This window comes from Dipodomys merriami, unplaced genomic scaffold (assembly GCF_024711535.1).
Source record: "Dipodomys merriami isolate MVZ:Mamm:240054 unplaced genomic scaffold, mDipMer1.0.p SCAF_37, whole genome shotgun sequence".
Classification (NCBI taxonomy): domain Eukaryota; kingdom Metazoa; phylum Chordata; class Mammalia; order Rodentia; family Heteromyidae; genus Dipodomys; species Dipodomys merriami.
In genome coordinates, this window is record NW_027205270.1 from 4,082,822 (window position 1) to 4,101,500 (window position 18,679).

Genomic DNA, 18,679 nt, shown 5'->3' on the forward strand with positions numbered 1-18,679 from the left:
CTTCTCTAGACATGAGTTCTATGAGGCCCAGAGATGTGGCATGGACATATATGGGAAAGTCTGAGGCTAAGCTGTGGTTAAAGCCAGGAGTGGCTCTAGAATTTCTGTATTGGAAGGGCTAGGGGAAGAAATTGGACTAAGGAGATAGGGGGTGGTTACTTGAAGCTGCTTTTACACAGCACTGAGAAAGTGCCAAGTGTCTATTCTGGTAAACAGGAGGAAAGAGCTGATGGAGATGGCAGACAACCAAGGCCTCCCTTTGGTGCCAGCATGGCTGATACTATGGAACTCTCCTGCATTTCTCACTAGGTGTGGTCATCTGGGCCTTCTCAAGCAAAGGGAAGAGGAAAGCTAAGTTCTCCTGAGGCCCACAGCCATGACCTTTAACTCTGCTGCCCATGGCAGAGTTCCAAGGAGGAAGATAGGAGGGTAGAGACAGATCCTGCCATGAGCCAAGCGTGTTCTCTGCACAGAGATGTGGGCTTCTCTACCTCCTGCTCTGATTTAGACTATCAGGAAAATAATTTCTAGCAACAAACTCATTAGCACCAACCTTCATTATCACAGAAAGCAATTGGAAGGCCAACAATGTTCATTAAAATGGGATTTTATTTATAATAATAGCAGCATATAGAGAAGATAATGGTTCATGCCCAGTTGTAAATGCTCTCCAAAGGGGCTCATGAAAAGATTCTTCCTCCTACTGTGTTCTGAAGGGCTTTGGTCTTCGGAGGGAGGGGAGACTTTTTGTGTGCCTTGGCAACAGGTGTCCCAAACAGATTAAAGACATTTGTTTGAACAGCTTCAGTAGCTTTGTTTCTGTTTCATGGCTACCTAACCGGCTTTAGGGCCTCTCCTCTCAATGCTGTCTTTCTTCTTTCTTGTGACTATTTACTCTGAGTGGGTGCAAATTCACTGGGTGATGGCGCCAACTGACAGAGATGGCCATGTGTCACTTCAGGAGCTATTTATTATCTTACAAAAGGCAGGAAGGCTCACATTCTAAGTGGCTCCTGGAATCTTGCTGTGCCCTTGTCACTAAGTACGGAGTCTCTAACATGATGATGAGGGCAGCATATAACAAGGCTTTCATGATATCAAGTCATTGTAGAAAATTGCTTTTTCATTCTTGTGCCTCAGCCACAGATGGCATTTCTACAGTCTCCCTCTCTAAGGGACCATTTGTTGGGGGTGGGGTGGGAATGATATGGGCTAAGATGTGAGATGGAACCCAGGAAAACACCTCAAATCATAATGACCAATATCTATCTTCATCAGCCTATGCAATCTGTCAAGTACTACCCATTTGTAGACATTTACTTCTGAGTATCCAACAGGTTCAGTGACCACCCACTTTGTATCATGAGATGACCTGAGAATAGAAGCCACTTGAAGGGGATCAGTTCATTAAATGATGGTTTCATAGAGATTCCCTATCTGCCCTTCTGTGTCTACTGGCTTGCACACAAACCTAGAATTTTCATGTATCTATCATACTTAGAATACTGATCTCTCTCTCTCTCTCTCTCTCTCTCTCTCTCTCTCTCTCTCTCTCTCTCTCTCTCTCTCTCTCTCTCTCTGTCTCTTATTTTATGTAACAGAATAAACCCTTATTATTTAAGGCACAGCACTCAGGGTTTAATACTGTTAGATAATTTGAATGCTGACAACAGAACTTTCCATTTGGTAAGGACAAGAACGGTGAGATAAGTTGATGTTAGGCGAAATGAACCCCAAGATAAGGATTCAAATGTTTTCTCTTTCTTGTGATTGTTTCTAACACATTTATAAGATGATTTCTTTGTTGCTTTGTATGTCCCTCCCCTAAAAATAACCTCTGTTTTCACTGTTTTAGATGTTGGGATACTTTGTGGAGGGGAAGGGAAAAAACAAATTATTTAAATAGGGATACAGGTGGACCCATTGCAACAATGAGATGTACAAGACGTCATGTTGAGAAACGAACTTTACAACTTTGACGGGGGCAGGGGTGGGGGTGGAGGGGTGGGGAAGGGGGAAGGGGGGTGGGGAGGATGGAAGGGATGGGAAGGGGAAACAGAGGAGGAGGCAACAATGCTTGATAAGAAATGCACTCATTACCTTGCCCATGTAATTGTAACCCCTCTGTAAGGTATTTTCACAATAAAAAAAAGAATATTCACAATAAAAAAAGAACCTCATCTATGGCATTAACTTATTTGGGGAAAAGGAGACAGATGTTAAAAACTCATCTATTGTAGGGTGACCTTCATTATGTAGTCACTCCATGGCCCATTGCAACCTTGGAAACCAAATCTCAAGCTACTCTCATCTGATGCAGTATGACCATTTCTTGCCATTTTATAAAGTCCTATGAGAATACTGAACTCAATCTAGAGTCAGAGGCTGTACACAGATGGGAGGGAATATAGCCATCCTATACAAGGTTGCAATTGGGAGTACAACTAGTTTGAAAGAGTAAGATGCTCTTGTACCAAAATGTAGTCCAATGGTGTGCACAGTTGGTTTTTCCCTACCAAAGTGGTGAGCTCATGTCTTAGCTTCAACACCAATCCCCTTAGTATTTTGGGGAGAACACTGGACACATTTGTGCTTACTAGATTTCAGGGACACCCAGGATGTGTGTGTTTTGGACATTCTTAGGACTTCAAGGAACATATTCCAGTTCTTTAAACCACTTAATAGACAGATCCAGAATTTCCAGAAGGAAGGAGACAGATTGTTTGGTTTCATTTCTACAAATTATTTAAAACTAGTATTTCTAAAATAGAATCTCTATAAACAGAATCTGAGCCATTTAGGTAGAGTGATCACATATGGTGGCCTCTTTGATTCCCTTCCTCTTGCAGGCCTGAGAGACAAATCTTCCTTAGTGATCCATCTACATACAGAAAGTCTTTGGTATTAAGATACTCCTGTACTTGTGACTGTGTTACCTTTGTCCTTTTCACAACCCTCTCCTTTCTCTATACGCCTTCATGATGGGAACTTTGGCATAAGACTTTGGCTTGTAGACATACAGCAGTTAAATAGTGGGGATGGGATCATCACTTATCAGTTCTGATTCCAAATTTATGCTTTGGAAGATGTATGTACAGTCCTCCATAGTTCAGAGACCTAGTGGGAAGATAGAGAACTTAGAATAACTTTGCCACAAATATTGGTGTCACTGCTGGCACTAGGTCCTATCTGCTTGGAGCTCTGCACCATGAGCCAACTCCACATATTAGTGATTAAAATAATGCATTGCAATCTTTGCCATCTTGCAGCTGGGTTAGTGAAGACTTAGGGTCATCTTAGATCCTCTGGCTCTAATGTTTATGACCTCTTGGGCATATATATTCATATAGCTAAGGATACTTAAGAATGAAATCAGGCTACACACTCTATAATCTAGTGTTCTGCATCCTGAGAGTTCTGAAGCTCAGGACCTCAAGAGGACCTGGAGGAAAGATAAAGCTGCTAAGGGTCTAGACAACATCTCTGCAAGCATCCTTGTCCATTGCTTGCACTGATGGGAAGGATGAACAGAAGGCAGGCTGTGTGTGTCCTCCAGGGTACTGGGACAATCTCTGACCCTGGGTTGGGAGCTTGGAGGTATTTGGTAACCACCTCAGGACGGTCACAGAGTTATATAAAAAACTATAATACAAAAAAGATGCCTTACTCTTCTCTAGGCCTACTAAATCAGAATTTCTAGGGGCAAGGTCCAGAAATCAGTACTTTTAATGTGTTCTCAGACTTAGATTGCATCTAAGGTCTCTTCCTGCTACTGAATGATGGTTTTCCTTTCACCTATCAGCTAGGAGAGGAGTGGAAGAACCAGAGTGCTAAGGTACTTTATGCATCTCTTATTGCTTAATTCTCAATCTAGCCCTTTCTGCATGTCTCAAGCTGAGTCTCAGGAGGTTTACTTAGATGAATTAATACGTCACTCTTACTAAATACTGGATCCAGGACTTAACTCCACTTGTCTAGAAGCTAACCATCTTAAATAAAAAGCTAACCACCTTTCTGCTAACACAGGGATGAGAAAACTCTGTGTTAGGGGCCACACAATAATTTTTTTTACTTCTTTGAGTCTTTTATTTTTATTGCAACTGTTTTCCAGTCCCCATTATAGGGTAAAGGCAGCCATAGGCAACATATGAATGCATGGCTGTTGCAAAACACTATAAAACAGATGGCCGGAAAGATTTAGCCCATTTAGTTATAGTTTGCTGATCCTTACACTAAACAAAGTATTAACTTATCCTCCTTAAGGAAAGGGAAATAAAATTAACATTTATTAAAACATTTGATATGGAGTGGTTAACAAATAGGGTTGCTTGGGTATCATATTAAACACTCCAATAACGTTTATTTCCTATAAATTGTTCTCTCACCCAGGAATTATCATTCATATTTTTACCTCTAAGGAAACTAAACAATTAAGCCATTGCCAGGTGCCACATTGGACAGGGTTATTAGTCGTGGGGGTCATTGATCAGGAAGGACTGAAATGGGCTTCTGACATTGGCATCTGTGGGTTTTGTAGTAAAGGAGATTGCATGTCAGGCTTTCCTGGGGTGGCTACCACTGTATCTGTGGATCTGGGAGCTCAGTGTGACTCCGGGCTTCTCCATCCTTTTCACCCTGATCCAGTAAGGCACATGCTCTTTCTCTACTTTAGCCACACTAGGAACCTCCCTGGAGAATCAGAAACTGTTGTTTAGGAAATGGAGTCGTTCAGAGTGTACTTTTCCCCACATGATGAACAAGTATTGTCAAAGTTTGGGTAACACAATAATCTCTTTTCTGCTGAGCTTCAGATAAAGGATTTGAGAAGTTCCATTGAGAGGTTAAAAACCTGAATAGTAAGCTTACTTGAGACATAGTCAAAATTTAACATATCATTCAGAATTGGGAAAACAGGGTGAGGCCAAGAGAAAAGTGCCAGAAAAATCAGACAACAGTGAAAACAGCAGTCCTGGTCAACAACCCTCAGCAAATACGCAGTGGAAGTGTTAATTTCACATGCACATCGAGTTTACTAGAGGGGAGGTAAGACATTTAACTCAGAAATCTACATTTGTTCATTTAAATCAACATGTTTCTATTAAAATGGAAAATTCAAGTCCCACCATACCAAGTAGTCATTTTCTGGATAATACGTGGTTATCTTTTTATCTTTTCTTTGGTCACAATGGAAATGGAGATGCTTAAATTTACCTATTAGCTTTCAGAAGTTGCAAATCTAAAATTTTTGAAATAGCCACTACTCTTAGTGCTGTGTATACACACTCTCGTTTTTAAGGATGGAGGCTAAGTGGTTGGCAATGGCCTATATGCTTCCCACTCAAGTTAATTTGGAAAAGTAAAGAGCAACTGGAAATGAAGGTGGTAGGCTGAAAGTCGCTGAAGAGGATTATTGTTGTGGTTGTTTGTTGGCTTGCTTTTTGGAAAAAGAGCAAAGGCAGGCAAATGTCCCTAGCCACTTGGAGAAGTGGCTTTAAAAGTCACGGGGAAGAATCAGACAGCCAACGGTGCCTATATAGTTCACAGGTAGATTATGTGAGGCATGGACTTAAACCGCGGCCTAAGCTGCTTTTTGTGTTGTCTGTCTCCTGGCAGGTTTGTCTTAGGAGGTTCTGGCACAGAGCTCTTGAAAGGCTGTTCCCAAGATCTGGCCAGGTCAAAGCCTATCACTCCCCTTGTAAGATTCAACTCAAGGCAGCTCCTTCTAGTCCTTTCTCTCTACTGAGATTGAAGTGCAGCTGAAGGCATGCTGCCCAGTAGTTGGCTTTGCATCCAGTCTGCAGGATGAGGCTGTAAGCTCCTTGAGGGCAAGGACTAAGCTGCATGCCAATCACAAAACAGAATTAGCTGCCTCTCCAACAAGAATCCATCATAAGAAACATCATAAGAAAATGAATATATTTGGCAAGACAATTTGGTGAGAGAGTGGCATTATTGTACATTTTTGCAGATATGTCTACTATTTGGTTCACGAGAAGGCATTAGAATCTGAAATCTGTTTCTGCATTCAATCTCAACAATAGCTGTTTGGTTGAAATACATGAAAAAGATCTGGCCTAAACCACATCTTTAAATAGCATAGAAATATTTATGAAGCTGGGTATTGGTGGTTCATGCCCATAATCCTAGCTACTCAGGAGGCTAAGATCTGAGGATGGCAGTTTGAAGCCTGTCTAGGTAGACAAGTCTGGGTAGGAAAGTATTTTCTCCAATTAAAAACAAAAAAGACAGAAGTGGAGCTGTGGATCAAGTGGTAGAGCATTAGCCTTGAGCAAAAACATCTCAAGGGTAGATCCTAGTCTCTGTTTTCAAGTCCCAAGATCTGTGTGTGTGTGTGTGTGTGTGTGTGTGTGTGTGTGTGCGCGCGCGCGCATGCGCGCGTACACACATGCACATATACAATATTCACAAAAATTCAAGAACAAATAAAAATAATCACAGTTGTTATTCACATTTCCCTAAGAAATCTTTTCCTGGCTGCTACAATGATCCAGATTAACTTAGCTCAAATTCCACTTTAAGAATGGATCAAGAAAATGTGGTATATATACACAATGGAATTCTATGCCTCCATCAGAAAGAATGACATTGCCCCATTTGTTAGGAAATGGAAAGACTTGGAAAAAATTTTATTAAGTGAAGTAAGCCAGGCCAAAGAAACATAGGTCCCATGGTTTCCCTTATTTGCAATAACTAGTATATGTCTGAATCAAGTAGAAAAGGTCAGATAAGTTGATGTTAGGGGAATGAACCCCAAGATAAGTATTCAAATTTTTTTTTGTTTTTTTTCCTTCATGCAGTTGTTTCTATCATATTTATAAGATGATTTCTGTTGCTTTGTATGTCCCCCCCCCACAGTATAACCCACACTTTCACTGTATTTGATGTTGGTATAATTTGTGGAGGGGAAGGGAAAAAAATAAATCATTTAACTAGGGATACAGGTGGACCCATTGCAACAATGAGATGTACAAGTCGTTATGTCGCAAAACAAACTTAACAACTTTGGTGGGGGGTGGGGAGAGGATTGGGTGGAGGGGTGGGGGTTGGGTGGGAAGGGATGGGAAGGGGAAACAATGAGGAGGCAACAATGCTTGATAAGAAATGTACTCGTTATCTTGCCCATGTAATTGTAACTCCTCTGTACGGTATTCTCACAATAAAAAAATAAATAAATAAAATTCCACTTTAATAGTCTTAATAAAATCCAAAGCTTGATCCATGGTTCAGGAGGATTCTTGTGGTTTTTATTTCATGGTTGCCATTGTGACTAGTTCCTAAATGCATAGACTCATTAATGTGGATACAAAGCTCACTCTTTTACTGATTTCCATGAAAGTTAGTGTTTCTCATACAACTGGGAATTTAGAGGTCTTTAGGGGTTCTCACTGGGCAAAGCATGTTGTTTGATTGGCTTTGCTTCCTCTCTTACCTCCCTCTAGGGCTACATAAACCATTTTTTTCCTTTAGTGTTTGGAGCCTTCCAATTCTCTTAGTTTGCAAACCCACACCTGTATAATCTCAGCATAAACAAAGCTGCCTCATCACAGAACTCATCACCCTTAGAAAACAGCTAGAGCTTCAACTGGTAACTTTCCCTTACAACAGTAAATAAATAGAACTTGTATTGTCTCCAATACGAAGCCCTCTCATAAAAGTGCTCTGTAACACTCAGAATTTGATCCAATAAACAGAAGTTCAAAGTTATCCAATAAATGGAAGTTTAAAGAGTCAGGGTAGAAAACTGGATACTGGGATGGCATGACTGCACTCAAGTGTGCATATGTACGAAATAAAATGTAATACTCAATAATCACCAGCTTACTTCCATCTCACATGGAGGAGAAACACAAACTTAGAGCCAACACTTTCTTTGGATGATAAAAGCAGCCAAGAACAGAAGAACTGGGGCAAGACAGGCTTAAGCTATGCCTTTGTTCCTAAACAATTCCATTTACAAATGTTTCTTGATCCTGTTATCAGGTTCTTTGTTGAGCACTAGGAATACACAGATGAGTGTGGCATGGAACAAGGAATGGCCTGTTTCTCAAAAAGCACTAAAGTTTGCTGCAAACATATTGTGCCACTCCCCCCCCCCTTTAAAGCCACAGCTTGTGGACCTTTGGATGTTCTGTGAAGGTGACTCTTATTTTTCATACTACTGGAACTGTGGTCTGCTTGTTTCCTGAAGCTGCAAAGCCCATGTTTTCCCAGGCTACCTTGGAAGGAAACTCTAGGCATTATGCTGTACCCTACTGTTCTGCTAGAATTTTCCCCAAAGCCTGAACTGTACCAATAAGGAGAGAGGAACCGTTTATTAGACACATAGATTATTTCATCTGATTCTCATGACTGCCCTAAGGGCGATCACCCACTCTGGCGAGGTCAGAGAGAGTACTGACGTGTCTGAAGTAACCATTAGTGAAGGTCAATGAAGACCAATGAAGATGAGATGGTGCTCTGCCCAGCACTTCCAGTCGTTCTTTCTACATTCTGTCTGCTTCACCAGTCAGTCCTTTTAAGGTGTGGCTTAAATCTTCTGTCTAGCACTTAGTTGTACAATGCCTTCTGCCAAACCTCATGCCAAGCTGGAAGTTGCCAGGTATTTAAATTAAAGCAAAAGCTGTTCCACAATAACCCCTTCGATACCCAGGGTTTTTATCTTAAGAGGACAAGGTAGTGGTGGGTATGGTATGTGTGAGGAGAGGGGCAGAATAGAAGCATTATAGTAAGTTTGGCAGGAATATCTAATGTATATTGCGAAACTAGAAACAATGGGGTCCTGCCTCCTTTATAAGCTTTTATAGTCTCCTCTCTAAATCAAACACGAGTGAGCAGAACTATGAACAAGGGTTAGAAATGCCTACTACAACTAAAGGGGAGAGGTGCTCCAATTGTTCATTTGTTTATGCAACACATATTTTGAGTGCCAGGAACTATGAACGGTGCTGGGGACATAAGACAGATAGAACGTAGGGCCTTCCCTTAAGGAATTCATGTCCTATTAGAGAAGAGTCTCTGCTAACCAAAGGGGAGGAGACCAGCTTATCCAGAGAGAGAATACATTATCCAGGGGGAGGGAAGGTTAACTTGAGAGGAGAAAGCATGTTAACCAGAGCTGAAATCTCGTGGATTCTCAGAATCACCTCAGTTGTTTTATAAATACTGCATTCCTAGTCAGCCTTACTGTGATTGTGTGAACTAGAATTTTTCCTACCTCTACAGTCATCATCTGTGCTATTGATAAACCCCTTGGTTAACTTCAACCATCCTAACAGCTGGAGAAAAAGCCTCACAGGCACACTTTAAGAGCTTTGTGCTGTGTGTTACTGGCTTCCCGGAGGAAGGGGCTACTTGGTGTATTTCTGGGCTTCATAGAGCCAGAGCCAGTAATATGTGAAGTAAGCCTTCAAAATTGTAGACAGACAGAGTAGGTACACAGGCTACTGAGAAAGGAGGAAGAAAGGCTTTCTTGGTGGATGGTACCTTTTGAGCAGGGCACTATCATGTGAACTACCATGCTGAGCCTGGGAGCTCTGACTAGGTATGAGAGAGAACCACATTAGAGGAAAAGCTAGAAAAGGTGTACATTCCTGGTGGCTTTATTAATCCCACAGTTGAGGATCTTCCATGTCAAAAAGGAGAAAACCACCTATCTTAGGCAGTCTTTCTTTGCTTCTTGGCCACCATGAGGTAAACTGTTCTCTTCTGCTCTGCCCTCCTCACCATGATGGACTGTAACTTCTGAAACTATGAGCAAAACAAGTCCTTCCTTCTGTAATTTGTTTTCCTTGGGTATTTTCAGACAAGGATGAAAAATTTAACACACTAATAGAGGTGCTAGTGGCTTCAACTGAGTGTTGGACCAATATTTCTCAATTCTATTTGTATATAGGAGAAGTTAATCCAGAAAGTGGGTGGATGGGCTACACAGTTCAACTGCTATAAACTTCTAAGCTTAGAATTTTTCCAAACAAGGAATCCCCAAGGTAGAATATAGAGGAATAGCTCTAATGTCAGGACCAAGACGAGCAAATCCTCCTCTGCTTGGCAGTGAAACTGTCAGCCACAGGTAATTATTTTCCCTGTTTCTACAACCAAAGAGACTTCTAACTCTGCACGAATGTTCCTAAACTTGAGCAATAGATTCTGGATTCCATGGGCCACTATTTCAGAAGTACAGTGTCCTCCACTCTGCAACCAAGAGAGGCATGATAATTAAAGTGCAGGCATAGACGGTGGTGTTCTGAGGTAGCCCTCTTCTTCACTTTGGACTGGAAGGAATTCTTTGGTACAATATTAGGTTCTCTTTGGTGCCAAAGCCTCTTCTGCTCCTCATACACAGGTGTATCCTGTAGAATAAAGCTGGGGATTTTTCTCATTTTCTTGGGTGTAAGATTCATGTAGGCAAATCTAGTCTCTGACAAAAGTCAGCATAACCCTGAGTGAACAGTATTGTCTCAGGAAAGATGGATAAACATAGATTTATGAAATAATTACAAAATTACAACTAAACAAACAGAGCAAATGTTCTTCTTCAATGGACTCTTCTCCCCCCCCAAATGTGACACAGCAAACAAACAAACAAACAAACAAACAAACCCCCCCAAACTCGACGAGATTTAAGATTTGAGCATCTACTTTATCTAAAAGTAACAATCTTACATCAGAAAAGATTGCTCTTAAAAATGACTATATTATCATATGAATTTATAAAGTCAAATATCAAATTTAAAAATTTTATTTGCTAGTGGTAGCAGTGAGTAACAGATTAGTTGGTATAAAGGTCTTGTCAATCATTCAGAAGCGATTCAAAAGTGTAGCTTGAGAAGGTCCCTCTAAAACCAGAAACATGAGAGAAAATAGGGAGGGATGACACTGTTCAACAAGAAATGCATTCAGTTCCTCACTTATGTAATGTGACTCTTCTGTACATCACTTTTGCAATAAAAATTTTAAAAAATAAAATTAAAGAGTTAAAAAATAAAACTATAAACAACACACAGAGAGATACGAATATAATACAAGTTTAGGTTTAGGCAATAAAATAGGAAGCCTGGAAGTAAATTAAATATAAAATACGGAAGTAAATATAAAAATTAATATGATTGGAATATTGTCTCCTCAGCTAGATAAGATTCTAAGTTCTTAAAGTAAGTAAATCTTTTTTGAGAAAAAATTCCACATTACTACAAAGATGATTCAATGCTAAGAACTCAATTAACATCATTTATCATATGATAGAACAATTTGTAATAATTTCTTTGAATGACTAAAAATATTCAATAAACATTTAACATCATATACTAATACAAGATGAAAATAGAATAATATGCCATTAATAAAATGAAGTATATATATTTAATTTCAGATCAAATAATTGTAAATATAATGATGAAAACAGAAGTTGTTCATTCTTATTAAAGTAAAAAAAAAACACATAAATGACTATTTCCAAAAGTGATATTGTTCTAGGCATACTAGTCAGTGTAATTAAGAAAAAGAAGGAATATAAATAATAGGAAGTTGGAGAAAATGGCCATTATGTGTAGATGATAGCCTATCTGTAAAAGTAAAGGTAATTGACTGAAAAACTAATTAAAAACTAATTAAAATGAAGAAAACAAATGAGATTTCAGGAGAGAACTAGTTTCAGAATAAGGATGTTGAAAATCAGTAGGTCTTAGCCTAGCCATTTGTAAAATATAAAGGAAGTAGAAGCATGTTACGATTATCACGAGTGTATTTAGTGCCTAGAAATACATAAACACATGTTGAAATATATAGGACTTACATGACAAAAACTGCCCAAGAGTCCATTACTGCAAGAAATCTTGGGGACATAAAACATTAATGCTGCAGAAAGGGCAGACTTCACTGCAGTGTTAGTCTAGTATAGTAAATTCAGTCTTAACATGTGCGCAATCTGATGTTCTTATGGCACATCCAGGTGCAGAGATGCAGAAAGCATTGGCATCTATGTCTATATCTATCTATCTCTCGGTATAACAATACAGATTTCTAAACCTCATGTCTCATATATCTCATTTGCATTTTGAATTCAGTAGAATGATCTAGGTTGGCTTCAGAGAGTTGAGTCTTACCCTGTAGGGTGAATGAAATAATTGAACAATAATGAGAACTCTACGAAGGTATGTGAACAGAAAAAAAAAGGTGGTCAAGATAAGTTCTCAGAACAGAGAGAAAAGTCAATGAGACTGGTTTATAAAAGAAGGAAAACTCAGAGAGAGTAGTTTTTTAGAACTCAAAGAAGGTAGCCTTAAGTAAGGATCAAGCTGCATTGTACACATAAACTGGTTTGTTAAAAGGCAAATATGTGTGTGTGTGTGTGTGTGTGTGTGTGTGTGTGTGTGTGTGTGTGTGTGTAAAACCTAATATCAGGATAAGAAAGGGAAGGGGTAGGTTGGGAGGGGTGAGTGAGAATGTTGAAAGGGGTGACAGTAATCTAGCAATTCCTTTGTACAACTACTTAAAGATAATAAAAATATTAAGAGGCAGTCTATAAGGTCATGTCAGACAAGTTAAGTTGGAAGAGAGCCTGCTGTATCTGCCCTCTATGAGAAAACTGGCTGTGATGATAAAACTATGTTCAATGGAATTATTGGGGTATGAAAGCTGAGCTGAGGATTATTGAATTTCTTGTGATACTAATAACCATGGAGGAGCTAGTCCAAATGGAACGTGCTACTTACTATGGGAAGTCACTAAATCTTAATGAGTCCTACCTAATTTCCTTATCTATAGAGTTGCAGGAAAAACTGTGATAAAGACTAAGAAATGTTCTTCTTAAGCTCTACACCACTATGCAAACAGATGGTATTATTTTGGGTTCTGGGGATCTTCCAGGTGACACTGTTACATGAAATTGTGCTAGAGGATGGCACCGAGATAATAGCCCTGAAAATTTCCTCATCACTTCCTCCACACTGCTCGTTTTGTCTAATCCCCGAACGTGTTCTGTAACCTTGTTAACACAGAAACACGATCTGCTGTGTGCTTTTGCACTGACGCAAACTGAGCTGTTGGGGAAGCCACCCGTGTTGCAATGTGGTGCTTTGTTTCAGCCACCGAAAGGGAGCAGAGTTCCACTTCCAGTCAAGTGAGGTGGCAGAATGTTTTCCTGTTTGCCTAAGTAGATGCCAGCACTTAAATATACACCATGTTCCTTCCCAGAACTTAGCTGGAAAGCAACCCCACCAAAAATAACCCAGAGATACTTGGCTTCTGGCCCAATTGGCATTTCTACTGCCCTTCACTTACACTGTAAGGTTTCACATGGCCACAGGCCCGACATTTCTCTAGACCCTCTGTGGGAACATTTTAGTGACAACCATCAAATGGTCATATTGTCATGGTCTTCATCTTACATTTCTCCCTTCCTTGATCCATCTCCACAGTGTGTATTTGGTAAGCATAAAGCACTTTGCCAGGAACAACGTTTTGCAAAGATGAGGGATGTTGAGTTGGCTAGGAAGAGCTCAGTTTAGCATAAAACAAAAACAAAACAAAAAAAGAGAAACACATTGGCACTTGTTTATAATTACAATGAGTTAGGTTAATAAACTTTTGTTAAAAATTCTGTGGAAATCTGGAAAAGAAGCATCAAGAATGTCAGTTCAGCCAAAAGGTCAAGAGATGAAATCTCAGAAGTCTGACTCCTTTCAGCTCTGAAAACAGAAAGGTTACAAGTTGGTACATAGTTGATGTTCAACTAATGCTTAATAAGCGATTGATGAATATTAATGAAGAGGCCTATATGGCTCCCAGCTTTCCTAACTACCCCAGTTGTATTCTCTCTCATCCATGCAATTAACTTCTAAGAGTATCTCCTGGGGAAGATGGATATGTATATTACCATTGTCAGTAGGTAGATCCAAGACTATTAAACCAAAGAAATATGTAGGCAAAAGTTCCCGAACTGAATCTAAGGAGATGCCTTTGATGTTGTCAGGAATCTCTTCTGAACTCATCTATGTCTCAGTTGGACACAATGAAAGACTGATGCTCTCAGGATGGTCTTGACACCAAAATGGGGTCACGGGGCAAGGATAAGCCACAGGTCACTGTGAGCATTGAGGCTGCCTGTGCCCTAAGGAAGCTTCCAGAGCTAACTTAAATTATTCTAAGTAGAATCATTTTTTTTTAGGATTGGAAAAAGTCCCCAATGGAAATAAAGCTCTTAATCTTTATGTTCTCAAAGTTGTGTAGCACATGGCGAGCAGCAAGGGTGACATTCCTGAAATCCACCTGGCACAGACCCTGTTTCCTTCCTGTGGCTGCTGGTCACCTTTGAACTTGTAGACACAGGGGATCCAGGCAGCCCTATAAAGGGGGCAAGGGAGGGGAGGCAGTTTTCATTCTCACCTATAGGAATTTGCCTCCTAGATGTCTTTTATTTCCATGGAAGCTAATTATAGTTCACCAACATACTTTACATACTTTAATCAGACTCATTAAATGTTCTACCAGAGTGACTCTTTGTGAGTAGCACAATTCAGCATTATTCAGGGCACTGTACAATTAAAAGGCCTGGCACGCTCCCTGCTGTTTAAGGACACTGGTCTGGCCTTGCTGTAGGATGTCAGTAAATGCTAAGCATGCTGGCTGAGGAGTGTGGGGGGGGGGACATTGTGTGGCAGAGGTGCTGGCTTCACAGAACATAAGCTCCATTGGATGTGCCTACCAGTGTCCAAAGCTGAGTATGATACACTGGAGAGCTAGCCTGGTGCTACTTCATGCACCATCTAAAAATCCAGAGTCCTGCTATTATATAGAAGCATGAAATCCTGTTTCTGTACATTTCAAACGCCACCACCCCTGGGGGAGGGGAGCTAATGGGGAAGGAGTTAGTCCTTCTGGAGTGCGCATGTCAGAAGGGAGGACCTCTCTGAAACTGCTCCCCCTGGGAAATTTCTTAGTGGGAGTTTGGCTTAGGGATCATCAGCTAAGAAAATAAATAAGGAAAATAAACAAGGGAATAATACAAAAGAAATACAAACACTGGGAGTTTAACATCAAATCCCGCACAACCAAGGGGGAAATTAGAGTCTGTCCATTATGGTGGCTCTAAGGAGGGGATCTCCTCTCTCCCCTCGCTTTCATTCTTACTGTAGGGCAGCACCCCCCCCCCCCCCCCCCGCCCCCATGCATCTTGCTTGAACTATGGCTGGAAGGCTTCAAATGGGCCGGTTTTGTCCTCTGACCTTCTTGGCCGGGTTGCTCTCTGTACACCCACCTGTGTCCTGCCAGCCAGGTGGACTCCTTTTTTGCTCACCTCTCCTCATAGGGTTATCAAACCCCTGCTTGTCCTCCATCCCACCTCCTCTCTGCAGCCATTTGCCCCCAGCTTCCAGGTCACAGGTGGTGGCTTTTGCCTTCCTTCTTTCCCTCACTCATGGAAGCAGGACTAGAAAGCAGCCTTTTCCCCCAAAACTCTGCTGCTTCACTCACTCAAATTCACACAGCAGAGAGATCTCTGACTCCACCTTTCCAAGCCAAAGGAAAGATCTCTGAAATTACAACTTTATTTTGGAAGGTGAATACGCCTTGATCTCCATTTTGAAAACAAACATAACCTCCAAACTTCTGGAGCTCTCTTGTAGCCCAACATCCTTGCCCATTTTGCCCTTGAGTCTTTGGGAATTCTCTCTTTATTCTTGGGATTGTGACTCCACACCTGCCGTAATTTTCTTCCAGTCTAAGACATCTCTGTCTTTTCTTATGGTAGAGGCCTAATAAGTGTCAAGTTCATTTAGTATCTTTTGGATTTAATATGATCTCATACAATGAACAAGCTCAGATCTTCCTCCATTTCTCTTGCTTTTTCCTCTCTTCCTACTCTTTGATTACCCCCTGTTCTCCTCTTTTTCTTCTTGCTGTCTGTGTCCCTCTCAATGTCCATCAGCTCTTCACAACTCCCCTATCCACCCTTCTCAGAGATCACCAGCTCAACTGATCCATTATACCTATCAAAGATTCTATTCCTTTCATATGCTGTTCTTAGGCTCGCATAGCTGAAATACATGTAAAAGAGATCAAGATCATCATTTTCTTGCTTTGGGAAATCACTAATTACCTTATTATATTTCTTATGAAGCCACAATTACATCTGATCATATTTAAGTGGCTAGAGGAAGAGTTTCCAAAAAGTGAGTGGTCACATTGTGTATCAAGAGACACAGAAACACAATGTAGGTGGATAACAGGTAGCTGGACTTAATAGAAGGCTATCAAAGATCTTCAAAAGATGATTTATATATATATATATATATGTATTCTGTTATTCTTACCCTGGATTGTCAAATTATGGGCTGTGAGCCTAATCTGGGCTGTTGCCTGTTATTTCATATAGCCTAAAAGTGAAGATCTATCTATCTATCTATCTATCTATCTATCTATCTATCTATCTATCTATCTATCTATCTATCTGTCTGTCTGTCTGTCTGTCTGTCTGTCTGTCTGTCTGTCTGTCTGTCTGTCTGTCTGTCTGTCTGCCTATCTATATTTATCTGTCTATCTATCCATCTATTAATGACTGAAAAAATGAAAAGGAGAACATCTTCCAATGTGTGAAAATTCTATGATATTCAAGTTTCAGTGTACAGAGATTAAGTTTTCCTGGCAGGCAGCCATGCTCTCCCATTTACTTACCGTCTGGAGTGGCTTTTGCATTGCAGTGGCAGAGTGGAACAGTTGTAATAGAGACCATATGCCCAAGACACCTACAGTGTTTACTATCTGAACTGTAATGTGCTGAGGTGAGGTTCCCCAAAAGATTTGTCTATGTTTAACACCTGGCCCCTGTGATGTCTCCTTATTGGAAAAAAAAGTGTTTGCAGATGTAATTAAGGACCTTGAGAGATAATGTTGGATTATTAAACACAAAGGCAAATAGTCTTTTAAGACACAAAGGTGGAGAAGACAGGCAAAGGGGAGAAAGCCACATGATTGCAGAGGCAAAGACTAGAATTAAGAAGCCACAGACAAGGACTGCCTGGAACCATTAGTACCTGAAACAGGGAGTTAGGATTTTCCAAGAGCTCTGACAACTCTGGCTTTGGGGACTTGTGGCCTCCATAAGTGTGAAATGATAATTTTCTGTTGTCTTAAGCCACCTAGTAGCCAGTTATGTTAAGAAATGCAGGCACAGACTTTTTATTAGTTGTTTTCCAACCTCTGCTCCTCATTGTTTTTGTATATCTTATTTTGGTAGGCTCAGTAACAATCAGTTTATCTTCCCTAAAAAAGGCAAATAGGTAGTGAAATGTAAGGCTATGGTTCCTTTCCATTAAGATGAATAAGAAAATGAGAGTGTGACTCACCACACTGTGAAGCTGAGACCCTCTCCCTCTCAAGCTGAGTGGGAACAAGGGCTGGTTTCTCCATCTATTTCCCCAAGGGCTCATATCTTCAGTTCTTTCCAGCTGCTTCCCTGGACCGAGGGTCAGACAGAGCCTGGGGGAGGTTGTCTCCTCAGGTTTGTGGTAGTGGTGTGGCAGGTGTTAGGGGATTGGAAAGGAGGAGAGTGAAAGAGGAAAGGTATCTGTCACCTTGGAACAACCTGTAACCCAAACTTAGGGGAACCCTAGACCCCAGCTCACCAAGTCGAAATAAATCACAGTTTCTTCCATTTCCCTTTTCACCCTCCTCTTATCGTAGTCCTCTGCACACACCCATGGAAGCAAGAAGTACACTTCTCTTCCTTACTTTCCCAAATGAAAGAATTCAGATCCTGGCAAATAAGTCTCATATAGGTATGGTGGTAAGGTCCTCTAATGATAAGACTTTGACTTAGTGTCATCAGAGATGGTACCACCAAGATCTGTGCAAATAATGTACCAAGGAAGGGGTGGGTCCCCCAATAGGCCAGGGCAAGCAAGGGCTTTGCCAAGTGGGAAACCCCAGGGCTGAGTCCAAACATAGGGATGCCCTATCCTCATACCTGGCAGGAACTGTGCCAATTTTATTTTTAAAAGAAAGTTGGGGTAGGGAAAACAATTAAAAAGGTATTCTGAGCAATACCTAATAAATACATATCTAAAATACCATAGTGGCACTTCTTGGGCTCACTACATATAAACTAAAAAATAAAACTATAAACTAAAAAAATAAAATAAATGGCAGAAATGAATGGGAAGAAAATAAAAGTCTGGCATGGTGGGGGGGGGGTACCAGAGCAAGAAGGGAAGGCTAATGGAAAGCATGAAAGAGGATGAATACGTTCCCATGCATGAAAATAAAAACATAAATCCTACTGAATTTGTTAAGTAGGAAAAGGGAGAGGGTGATAGATGGGACAGCATACAATGTGTATGTGTGGAAGTGTTACAATGTCCCTCTTACAACTAATATATACTAATAAAACAAAGGAAGGGGCATAAATGTATTCATCTTACTTGGCAAGAAGCTGGTTTCTTAAGCAATTTAAATTCATTCTGTTCTTTTGCTGTTGTTGTTCAGTTCTGGCTACTGGCCATTATCAGGAAGATGTGGGAAGAAACTTGAAAGAAAATCTACTAATTATTGAGAAAGAATTTATAATGGCAAAACAATTTGCAATGTTTCTACCTAGAGACAGGGAGGGAAGAGCATCTGAGTCCAAGTCTCCATGGGAATGAGCTTTAGTTTGGAGCTTGTTTTC

General features: G+C 40.5%; 1 protein-coding gene across 3 annotated transcripts in view; it reads right to left on the reverse strand.

Annotated features, from left to right (window-relative positions):
* Tacr1 (tachykinin receptor 1) overlaps positions 1 to 18,679 on the reverse strand; it is a 138,630-nt gene that overhangs the window by 79,330 nt on the left and 40,621 nt on the right. The gene's annotated exons all lie outside the window — the stretch shown is intronic.